Raw genomic sequence first — 10,240 nt, 5'->3', positions numbered from 1 at the left:
TCCGATGAGAGTTCTATTCTTACGTTCAACAACTTCCTTCTATTAGGGAGTGTATGCGGTAGAGAACTCATGAGTAATACCATTATCATCGAGAAATTCATCGATACAAGTATTTTTGAACTCGGTTCCATTGTCACTTCTGACATGCTTAATTCGCACATCATATTCATTCTGGGCTTTCTTGGCGAAGCTTTTGAAGATATGTTGCGTGTAGGTCTTGTCTTCGAGAAAGAATACCCAAGTGTATCGAGATAAATCATCAACAATAACCATACCATAATGACTGCCACCAAAGCTTGCATAATTTTGGTGACCGAATAAATCCATATGAAGAATTTCCAGTGGTCTTGTAGTGGTCATAACAATATTTGATGAATGATGCTTCTTAGCCAATTTTCCAACCTCACAGGCAGCACAAAGACGATCCTTGTCGAATTTCACATCAGGAATGCCACGAAGATGATTTTTCTTCACCAGGGTCTGCAAATTTCTCATACCTCCATGACCAAGTCTTCGGTGCCACATCCAACCTTCACTTGCTTTTGCAAGCAAACAAGTTTGGACTGAGGGACCCTTTGAGAAATCCACAATATAAAGATCAGCTTTTCTAATTCCCTCAAAGACGAAGGAATTTTCAGAGGCCATGAAGGCAATGCATTTGGATATGGAAAATAGAACTAGCATGCCTAGATCATATAGCCTGCGAACAGACATAAAGGTAATACTGAAAAGAAAAAGATAGGCCCTTCACAGAGGGAAGCAGAGGTTGTCATGCGCTTTTTATTTTTGGATGCCCAAACTCTTAAAGCAAAGGAACGTCACTTTATATTGCCCCTTATGATAGCAACCTTTATTATGCAATTCATCACTTTTATTACTTTGCCATCACAGTTCGTACAATGATAAATTTTCCTTTACAATAAAAGATCAAACATATTTGGAGCAATTTTTATTTCTTTATGCACCGATTACAACTTACTTGAAGGATCTTATTCAATCAATCCATAGGTAGGTATGGTGGACACTGATACGTCTCCAACGTATCCATAATTTATGAAGTATTCATGTTGTTATATTATCTTTATTAGATGTTTTACAATCATTTTATAGCAACTGTATATCATTTTTTGGGACTAACCTATTGACATAGTGCCCAGTGTCAGTTGTTGTTTTTTGCTTGTTTTTTACATCGCAGAAAATCAATACCAAATGGAGTCCAAATGCAGCGAAACTTTTTGGAGATTTTTTTTGGACCAGAAGACATCTAGTGGGCCAAAGAAGTACCAGAGGGATGCCCCGAGGGGGGCACAACCCACTGATAACCCACAAGTATAGGGGATCGCAACAGTTTCTGAGAGTGGAGTATTCAACCCAAATTTATTTATTCGACATAAGGGGCCAAAGAATATTCTCAAGTATTAGTAGCTGAGTTGTCAATTCAACCACACCTGAAAGACTTAATATCTACAGCAACGTATTTAGTAGCAAAGTAGTATGGAAGTAACGGTAACGGTGGCAAAAGTAACAGTAGCAGTTTTGTAGCAATTGTAACAGTGGCAACGGAGAAGTAACTTAGAAAAGATCAATATGTGAAAAGCTTGTAGGCAATGGATCAATGATGGATAATTATGTCGGATGCAATTCATCATGCAATAGTTGTAACATAGGGTGACACAGAACTAGCTCCAGTTCATCAATGTAATGTAGGCATGTATTCCGGATATAGTCATACGTGCTTATGGAAAAGAACTTGCATGACATCTTTTGTCCTACCCTCCCGTGGCAGCGGGGCCCTATTGGAAACTAAGGGATATTAAGGCCTCCTTTTAATATAGTACCAGACCAAAGCATTAACACTTAGTGAATACACGAACTCCTCAAAATACGGTCATCACCAGGAGTGGTCCCAATTATTGTCACTTCGGGGTTGCCGGATCATAACACATAGTAGGTGACTATTGACTTGCAAGATAGGATCAAGAACTCACATATATTCATGAAAACACAATAGGCTCAGATATGAAATCATGGCACTCGGGCTCGACAAGCATTAAGCATGGCAAAGTCATAGCAATATCAATCTTAGAACATAATGGATACTAGGGATCAAACCCTAACAAAACTAACTCGATTACATGGTAAATCTCATCCAACCCATCATCGTCCAGCAAGCCTATGATGGGATTACTCACGCACGGCGGTGAGCATCATGAAATTGGTGATGGAGGATGGTTGATGATGACGATGGCGACGGATTCCCCTCTCCGGAGCCCCGAACGAACTCCAGATCAGCCCTCCCGAGGAAGAATAGGGCTTGGCGGCGGCTCCGTATCGTAAAACGCGATGAATCCTTCTCTCTGATTTTTTCTCCTCGAACATGAATATATGGAGTTGGAGTTGAGGTCGGTGGAGGTCCAGGGGGCCCACGAGGCAGGGGCACGCCCCGAGGGGGTGGGGGCGCCTTGCACCCTCGTGGACAGGGTGTGGGCCCCCTAATGCTGATTCTTTCGCCAGTATTTTTCATTAATTCCAAAACGTGTCTACGTGGATTTTCAGGTCATTCCGAGAACTTTTGTTTCTGCACAAAAATAACACCATGGCAATTCTGCTTAAAACAGCGTCAGTCCGGGTTAGTTCCATTCAAATCATGCAAGTTAGAGTCCAAAACAAGGGCAAAAGTGTTTGGAAAAGTAGATACGTTGGAGACGTATCACCCACCTGGGCGCGTCTGGGGGCCAGGCGCACCCTGGTGGGTTGTGCCCACCTCGGCGGCCTCCCGCACCGCCTCTTTGCCCTATAAATTGTCAAATATTCCGAAATCCCTCGGGGTGACCCTAGATCAGAAATTCCGCCGCCGCAAGCCTATGTATCCACGAAAACCAATCTAGACCCCGTTCTGGCACCCTGCCGGAGGGGGAGATCATCACCGGTGGCCATCTTCATCATCCCGGCGGCCACCATGATGAGGAGGGAGTAGTCCACCCTCGGGGCGGAGGGTTTGTACCAGTAGCTATGTGTTTAATCTCTCTTTCTCTCTCGTGTTCTTGAGATGTCATGATCTTGATGTATCGCGGGCTTTGTTAATATAGTCGGATCGTATGGCGTTTCCCCCTCTCTATCTTGTGATGAATTGAGTTTTCCCTTTGAGATTTCATTTTATTGGATTGAATACCTTTATGGATTTGAGAACACTTGATGTATGTCTTGCTATGAATACTCGTGGTTACAATGGGGTATCATATTGATTCACTTGATATGTGTTTTGACAATCAACTCGCGGATTCCCGAGGTGACATTGGGGTAATCTATGCATAGGGGTTGATGCACGTTCTCGTCTTTGTTTCTCCGGTAGAAATCTTGGGGCACTCTTTGAAGTTCTTTGTGTTGGATTGAGTATTATGAATCTGAAATTGTTTGATGCACATCGGATAACGTGCATCATATGGTGTTATTTTAGTACGGACTCTTGGTTAGATCAATCGGAAAGAATGGCTTGGTGTTATTTTAGTATGAACTCTAGGATATATTGATCGGAAAGAATAGCTTTAAGGTGGTTTCATACCCTACAAATAATTTCTTCTTATGTTCTCCGCTAGATAAGAACTTTGGAGTGATTCTTCGTCGCACTTTGAGGGATGGTTATATGATCCAATTATATTAGCATTTATTGCACTAGCGAAAGTATGGACCCTAGGCCTTGTTTTCAAGCATTGCAATACCGTTTGTGCTCACTTTTATCGTTCACTACCTTGCTGTTTTTATTTATTCAGATTATAATAATATATTTCTACCATCCATATTACACTTTTATCACCATCTCTTCGCCGAACTAGTGCACCTATAGAATTTGCTATTGTATTGGGTGTGTTGGGGACAAAAGAGATTTCTTGTATTTGGTTGCAGGGTTGTTTGAGAGAGACCATCTTCATCCTACGCTTCCCGCGGATTGATAAACTTTAGGTCATCCACTTGAGGGAAAATTGCTATTGTCCTACAAAACTCTGCGCTTGGAGGGCCAACATGAGTCTACAGGAATAAAGTTGTGTAGTAGACATCATACACTCATGGCAAGAAACTGGGTTTGAGGGTTTTTGGATGCACAAGCACTATCTCTACTTAGTACAAATTTTTGGCTAACAAAAGATCCTAAACAAACACAACATGTTGGAGGATCCATGACAATATAACTTCTATGCAAATATACACAACCATGACCGATTACTTTGTCTTCCTTGTCCAACTTCAACTAGTTTGCTCAAGTTTGAAAATAATTAATGGGTATTCACAATCATAGAAGATGTCCAAGATAATATATTTGTATGTGAAAGTTCTCTTCCTTATACTAATCATTCATGAATTGCTTGTATGACTAATATTGTGATTGTCAAGCTTCAAAAGATTTCACTTTCTAAACCCAATGTGAAATAACTACTAGGCATGATATGAACATAAAATTTCAACTTCATGATATTCAATTTATTCAATAATTTACTCATAGGATAAAAGTTAAGCACAAGAGTAAATGACAAGTTACTCCAAAAAGATAGAAGTGAAGATTAAAGGAGTAGTTAAGTCAATGGGTAGCTGATGTCTACTCCACAACCTTCTTCTTGTAGACGTTGTTGGGCCTCCAAGTGCAGAGGTTTGTAGGACAGTAGCAAATTTCCCTCAAGTGGATGACCTAAGGTTTATCAATCCGTGGGAGGCGTAGGATGAAGATGGTCTCTCTCAAACAACCCTGCAGCCAAATAACAAAGAGTCTCTTGTGTCCCCAACACACCCAATACAATGGTAAATTGTATAGGTGCACTAGTTCGGCGAAGAGATGGTGATACAAGTGCAATATGGATGGTAGATATGAGTATTTGTAATCTGGAATTATAAAAACAGCAAGGTAACTAATGATAAAAGTGAGCGTAAACAATATTGTAATGGTAGGAAACAAGGCCTAAGGTTCATACTTTCACTAGTGCAAGTTCTCTCAACAATAATAACATAACTGGATCATATAACTATCCCTCAACATGCAACAAAGAGTCACTCCAAAGTCACTAATATCGGAAAACAAACGAAGAGATTATGGTAGGGTACGAAACCACCTCAAAGTTATCCTTTCTGATCTATCTATTCAAGAGTCCGTAGTAAAATAACACAAAGCTATTCTTTCCATTCGATCTACCATAGAGTTCGTACTAGAATAACACCTTAAGACACAAATCAACCAAAACCCTAATGTCACCTAGATACTCCATTGTCACCTCAAAGTACCCGTGGGCATGATTATACGATATGCATCACACAATCTCAGATTCATCTATTCAACCAACACAAAGTACTTCAAAGAGTGCCCCAAAGTTTCTACCGGAGAGTCAAGACGAAAACGTGTGCCAACCCCTATGCATAAGTTCACAAGGTCACTAAACTCGCAAGTTGATCACCAAAACATACATCAAGTGGATCACGTGAATATCCCATTGTCACCACAGATAAGCACGGCAAGACATACATCAAGTGTTCTCAAATCCATAAAGACTCAATCCGATAAGATAACTTCAAAGGGAAAACTCAATCCATTACAAGAGAGTAGAGGGGGAGAAACATCATAAGATCCAACTATAATAGCAAAGCTCGCGGTACATCAAGATCGTGCCAAATCAAGAACACGAGAGAGAGAGAGAGAGAGAGAGAGAGAGAGATCAAACACATAGCTACTGGTACATACCCTCAGCCCCGAGGGTGAACTACTCCCTCCTCGTCATGGAGAGCGCCGGGATGATGAAGATGGCCACCGGTGAGGGATCCCCCTCCGGCAGGGTGCCGGACAGGGTCCCGATTGGTTTTTGGTGGCTAGAGAGGCTTGTGGCGGCGGAACTCCCGATCTATTGTGCTCCTCGATGTTTTTAGGGTATATGGACATATATAGGCGAAAGAAGTCGGTCAAGGGAGCCACGAGGGGCCCATGAGGGTGGGGGCGCGCCTCCCTGCCTCGTGGCTTCCTCGTTGCTTCCCTGACATAAACTCCAAGTCTCCTGGATTGCTTCCGTTCCAAAAATAACTCTCCCGAAGGTTTCATTCCGTTTGGACTCCGTTTGATATTCCTTTTCTTCAAAACACTGAAATAGGCAAAAAAACAGTAATATGGGCTGGGCCTCCGGTCAATAGGTTAGTCCCAAAAATGATATAAAAGTATTTATTAAAGCCCATAAACATCCAAAACAGGTAATATAATAGCATGGAACAATCAAAAATTATAGATACGTTGGAGACGTATCAAGCATCCCCAAGCTTAATTCTTGCTCGTCCTCGAGTAGGTAAATGATAAAAACATAATTTTTGATGTGGAATGCTACCTAGCATATTTCTCAATGTAATTTTCTTTATTGTGGCATGAATGTTCAGATCCAAATGATTCAAGATAAAAGTTCATATTGACATGAAAACAATAATACTTCAAGCATACTAACAAAGCAATCATGTCTTCTCAAAATACATGCCTAAAGAAAGCTATCCCTACAAAATCATATAGTCTGGCTATGCTCTATCTTCATCACACAAAGTATTTAATCATGCGCAACCCCGATGACAAGCCAAGCAATTGTTTCATACTTTAGTATTCTCAAACTTTTTCAACTTTCACGCAATACATGAGCGTGAGCCATGGACATAGCACTATATGTGGAATGGAATGGTGGTTGTGGAGAATACAAAAAGGGGGAAGATAGTCTCACATCAAATAGGCGTATCAACGGGCTATGGAGATGCCCATTAATAGATATCAATGTGAGTGAGTAGGGATTGCCATGCAACGGATGCACTAGAGCTATAAGTGTATGAAAGCTCAACAAAAGAAACTAAGTGGGTGTGCATCCAACTTGCTTGCTCACAAAGACCTAGGGCATTTTGAGGAAGCACATCATTGGAATATACAAGCCAAGTTCTATAATGAAAAATTCCCACTTAGTATATGAAAGTGACAACATAGGAGACTCTCTATCATGAAGATCATGGTGCTACTTTGAAGCACAAGTGTGGTAAAAGGATAGTAACATTGTCCCTTCTCTCTTTTTCTCTCATTTTTTGGGCCTTTCTTTTTTTATGGCCTTTCTCTTTTTTATGGCCTTTCTCTTTTTTATGGCCTTTCTCTTTTTTTTCAAGTCCGGAGTCTCATCCCGACTTGTGGGGGAATCATAGTCTCCATCATCCTTTCCTCACTTGGGACAATGCTCTAATAATGAAGATCATTACACTTTTATTTACTTACAACTCAAGATTACAACTCGATACTTAGAACAAAATATGACTCTATATGAATGCCTCCGGCGGTGTACCGGGATATGCAATGAATCAAGAGTGACATGTATGGAAGAATTATGAAGGTGGCTTTGCCAAAAATACGATGTCAACTACATGATCATGCAAAAGCAATATGACAATGATGATGCGTGTCATAATAAACGGAACGGTGGAAATTTGCATGGCAATATATCTCGGAATGGCTATGGAAATGCCATAATAGGTAGGTATGGTGGCTGTTTCGAGGAAGGTATATGGTGGGTGTATGGTACCGGCGAAAGTTGCGCGGCACAAGAGAGGCTAGCAATGGTGGAAGGGTAAGAGTGCGTATAATCCATGGACTCAACATTAGTCATAAAGAACTCATATACTTATTGCAAAAATCTACAAGTCATTGAAACAAAGTACTATGCGCATGCTCCTAGGGGGATAGATTGGTAGGAAAATACCATCGCTCATCCCCGACCGCCACTCATAAGGAAGACAATCAATAAATAAACTATGCTCCGACTTCATCACAAAGCGGTTCACCATATGTGCATGCTACGGGAATCACTAACTTCAACACGAGTATTCTTTAAATTCACAACTACTTTAACTAGCATGACTCTAATATCACCATCCTCATATCTCAAAACAATTATCAAGCATCAAATTGATCATAGCATCCAATTCACTTTCTATGATAGTTTTTATTATACCCAACTTGGATGCCCATCATTCTAGGACCAATTTTATAACCATAGAAAATACCATGCTGTTCTAAAAGACTCTCAAAATAATATAAGTGAAGCATGAGAGATCAATAATTTCTACAAAATAAAACCACCACCGTGCTCTAAAAAGATATAAGGGAAGCACTAGAGCAAATGACAAACTACTCCAAAAGATAGAAGTGAAGCACATAGAGTATTCTAATAATTGTGCAACTATGTGAAGACTCTCTAACATTTAAGAATTTCAGATCTTGGCATTTTATTCAAACAGCAAGCAAAAAAAAACAAAATGACATTTCAAGGATAGCACACATCATGTGAAGAAGCAAAAACTTAGGTTCAACCGATACTAACCGATGATTGTTGAAGAAGAAAGGTGGGATGCCTACGTGGCATCCCCAAGCTTAGATGCTTGAGACTTATTGAAATATTATCTTGGGGTGCCTTGGGCATCCCCAAGCTTGAGCTTTTGTGTCTCCTTAATTCATTTTATAACTTGGTTTCCTAAATCTCGAAAGCTTCATCCACACCAAACTCAACAAGAACTCGTGAGATAAGTTAGTATAAACCAATGCAAAAACCTTATCATTTTCTACTGTAGAAAATTACTAAAATTATTATTCAAAATTGCATACTAAATGTCTCTGCATATTTAATAATCCTATCCTCAAATAGAATCATTAAACAAGCAACCATATGCAAACAATGCAAACATAACAGCAATCTGCCAAAACAGTATAGTCTGTAAAGAATGCAAGATTCATCATACTTCCCTAACTACAAAAATTATGAGAAAAATACTACACTGTAGAAGATTTATCAGATCTCAATATGCAAAAAAATTCAATATTATATCATTCTCTGACTTTTCTAGGGAATTTTTGCAACAGCGGTAAACTGTCTGTTTTGAAACAGCAACATGTATACTTGCAAAATAAGCATGGTAAAGGCTATCCTTGACATTTTTATTGAAAATATAGATGCAAAACATTATTCTAAATAACAGCAAGAAAATAATAACAAAAGAAAATGATGCTCCAAGCAAAACACATATCATGTAGTGAATAAAAATATAGCTCCAAGTAAAGTTACCGATGAACGAAGACGAAAGAGGGGATGCCATCCGGGGCATCCCCAAGCTTAGGCTCTTGGTTGTCCTTGAATATTAACTTGGGGTGCCTTGGGAATCCCCAAACTTAGGTTCTTGCCACTCCTTATTCCATAGTCCATTGAATATTTACCCAAAACTTGAAAACTTCAAAACACAAAACTCAACAGAAAATCTCATGAGCTCCGTTAGTACAAGAAAACAAACCGCCACTTTAAGGTACTGTAATGAACTCATTCTTTATTTATATTGGTGTTAAACCTACTGTATTCCAACTTCTCTATGGTTCATACCCTCCGATACTACTCATAGATTCATCAAAATAAGCAAACAACACAATGAAAACAGAATCTGTCAAAAACAGAACAGTCTGTAGTAATCTGTATCAAACGTATACTTCTGGAACTCCAAAATTCTGAAATAAATTGGTGGACGTGAAGAATGTCTATTGATCATCTTCAAAAATAATCAACTTAAAATAACCTTTCTGTAAAAAATGGCAGCTAATCTCGTGAGCTCTAAAGTTTCTGTTTTTTACAGTAAGATCATAAAGACTTCACCCAAGTCTTCCCAAAGGTTCTACTTGGCACAAGCACTAATTGAAACATAAAAACACATCTAAATAGAGTCTAGATGAATTATTTATTACTAAACAGGAGCAAAAGCAAAGGACAAAAAGAAAATTGGGTTGCCTCCCAACAAGCGCTATCGTTTAACGCCCCTTGCTAGGCATGACGATTTCAATGATGCTCACATAAAAGATAAGAATTGAAACATTAGAGCATCATGAAGAATATGACTAGCACATTTAAGTCTAACACACTTCCTATGCATAGGGATTTTGTGAGCAAACAACTTATGGGAACAATAATCAACTAGCATAGGAAGGCAAAACAAGCATAGCTTCAAGATTTTCAACACATAGAGAGGAAACTTGATATTGTTGCAATTCCTACAAGCATATGTTACTCCCTCATAATAATTTTCAGTAGAATCATGAATGAATTCAACAATATAACCAGCACATAAAGCATTCTTTTCATGATCTACTTGCATAGAAATTTTACTACTCTCCACATAAGCAAATTTATTCTCATCAATAGTAGTGGGAGCAAACTCAACA

Source organism: Aegilops tauschii, chromosome 3 (genome assembly GCF_002575655.3).
Source record: "Aegilops tauschii subsp. strangulata cultivar AL8/78 chromosome 3, Aet v6.0, whole genome shotgun sequence".
Classification (NCBI taxonomy): domain Eukaryota; kingdom Viridiplantae; phylum Streptophyta; class Magnoliopsida; order Poales; family Poaceae; genus Aegilops; species Aegilops tauschii.
This window is presented reverse-complemented; position numbering follows the sequence as displayed.